Genomic DNA, 2,500 nt, shown 5'->3' on the forward strand with positions numbered 1-2,500 from the left:
CTGGTAGGATTTCAACGGGGTCCGCCTCGGGACGCACGAGCACGCACGAGGCGGTCGCACGCCTTCGGCTCGCCCCACCGGCAGGACGTCCCACGATACATGCCAGTTAAACACCGACGGGCGGTGAACCAACAGCGTGGGACACAAATCCAACTACGAGCTTTTTAACCGCAACAACTTTAATATACGCTATTGGAGCTGGAATTACCGCGGCTGCTGGCACCAGACTTGCCCTCCAATAGATACTCGTTAAAGGATTTAAAGTGTACTCATTCCGATTACGGGGCCTCGGATGAGTCCCGTATCGTTATTTTTCGTCACTACCTCCCCGTGCCGGGAGTGGGTAATTTGCGCGCCTGCTGCCTTCCTTGGATGTGGTAGCCGTTTCTCAGGCTCCCTCTCCGGAATCGAACCCTGATTCCCCGTTACCCGTTACAACCATGGTAGGCGCAGAACCTACCATCGACAGTTGATAAGGCAGACATTTGAAAGATGCGTCGCCGGTACGAGGACCGTGCGATCAGCCCAAAGTTATTCAGAGTCACCAAGGCAAACGGACCGGACGAGCCGACCGATTGGTTTTGATCTAATAAAAGCGTCCCTTCCATCTCTGGTCGGGACTCTGTTTGCATGTATTAGCTCTAGAATTACCACAGTTATCCAAGTAACGTGGGTACGATCTAAGGAACCATAACTGATTTAATGAGCCATTCGCGGTTTCACCTTAATGCGGCTTGTACTGAGACATGCATGGCTTAATCTTTGAGACAAGCATATGACTACTGGCAGGATCAACCAGGGAGCTGCGCCAACTAGAGCTGAGCAGCCGGCCGCCCGGGAGTGTGTCCCGGGGGCCCGCGCGAACACGCAAGCGTCCGCTCAATCATTCTGCAAACAGGAGGAGGCTGAGCTCCCCTGCACAATACACCTCGAAACCCTCTCAGGTCCCGGCGGCGCGCAGCGCCGTCCCAAGTACTTGGTCGGGTTCGAGAGAGGCGCAATCGCCCGGAGTTAGGCGAGTAGACGCTTTCGGTGCGACCACCCGTGCTCCCAACTGAGCTTGCCGCTGCCGACAGAGGCCCGGGAGCGTGCTGTCGTGGCATTGCCGGCGGGAGACAACACGCGCCACCTACGGTGACCGGCAGCTCCAACGCCAGCGCCACAGAAGGACAAAAGCCCCACTTGGGTGCCGAAGCGAACTCTCCCAGCACAGCGCACGCGCCAACACATCCGCACAGCTGCGATACAAACCACCAGCGAGAACCGCTGGGGCGACCGAGCAGCAGACGGCGTCGCGGCGCCGAGCGCCGGGCGGCGGCGCATCCTCAACGCACACAGTCCTCAATCGGACCAGCACACTGAAGATGTCCACCGCGCTTCGCACCGGGCCCGCGAGGACCTACTTTGGCCGCACGGCGCCGCGCGCAGGGTGCGCCGGCGCGCAGCTGCGACGCCTGCCGCGTCCGTCGGCCGGCGCGCCTGCCACTGGCCGCCCCCACCAGCCGGCTGTAGCGCGTGCGCCCACGCACCGCGCGGCCAGCACGCCGGGAGGCGCCCCCTCACCGGCCGGGGACGGTCCCACCCAGCCACCACCGCGTATCGCTTCACACCCAGATGCCGTTCAGTTTCATCGGCATGGTGGGTATCGCTGGAACAACCGGTTAGTACCTCAACCTATCGTCGCCATCACCGATTCACCCCTAGCGAGAACAACCGCACCACAACGGGTTACCATTTCTTCATTTGCGTAACTTCACCAGAAAACGTAGGCGTCCATCGCCATTAGCAACTTCAACGATTATTGCATGCCTGTGTCAGGTGTCACGCCACACTACGTCTGCCCACATACACGCAACAAAATGTGCACGCCTAGACAATACGTGGAAGGTGGCCCCCGTACGTATGCGATGTCCATTGCTCGAACGACTGTCAACCGGCCTCTGTAGCATGTCGCAGATATGGAACGCGGTGCACCATGCTATCACGGTGTTTGAGGAGAGACGACTAGGTCCGAATACATCAACACACAGCTCATGCTGATCGCCATCCACGGCGTCCGTTCCTCCCACACGTCTCTATGGCGTACCACACTGCAATCCAGCTCTCATAGGGAGACGACACGTAGCTGCGTGCACAATATTTGCACTGTATGGTCCGCCGTTTTTGGGCGCAGTCGTTGTACGGTCACACATGTGCCACGATGTATCATTCAGTACATAAGGACGAATGTGCAGTACAGATTGTGGTTCACGCGTACGACATCAGCGGACAGTTGACACAGGCCGCACCACAACGTAGCCTGCGTACGTCGCATGCGAAGGGCATTGAACATGCAAACTTGTCACCAACCAGCTTGCGAAGGCAGGGGGCAAGGTGGGGACGTGGGGACGTGGGGAGGGGTGGGGGGGGGGGGGGGCGGCATGTACGTCCTGCTGCCATCCACATTACAGTGTACAGCAGGAGCATGTGGAAAGTCAGCAAGACTTGCAAGGTGTTTAAC

At 58.8% G+C, this 2,500-nt stretch overlaps 1 non-coding gene across 1 annotated transcript in view; it reads right to left on the reverse strand.

Moving 5' to 3' along the window:
• The window catches only part of LOC124729282, a 1,909-nt gene extending 1,107 nt beyond the window's left edge, over window positions 1-802 (reverse strand). Inside the window, exon 1 of the ribosomal RNA XR_007007585.1 lies at window positions 1-802. This exon is cut by the window's left edge and continues 1,107 nt beyond it. This is a non-coding gene — a ribosomal RNA (small subunit ribosomal RNA).
• Between the last annotated feature and the right edge of the window lie 1,698 nt (window positions 803-2,500).

This window comes from Schistocerca piceifrons, unplaced genomic scaffold (assembly GCF_021461385.2).
Source record: "Schistocerca piceifrons isolate TAMUIC-IGC-003096 unplaced genomic scaffold, iqSchPice1.1 HiC_scaffold_1199, whole genome shotgun sequence".
NCBI lineage: Eukaryota > Metazoa > Arthropoda > Insecta > Orthoptera > Acrididae > Schistocerca > Schistocerca piceifrons.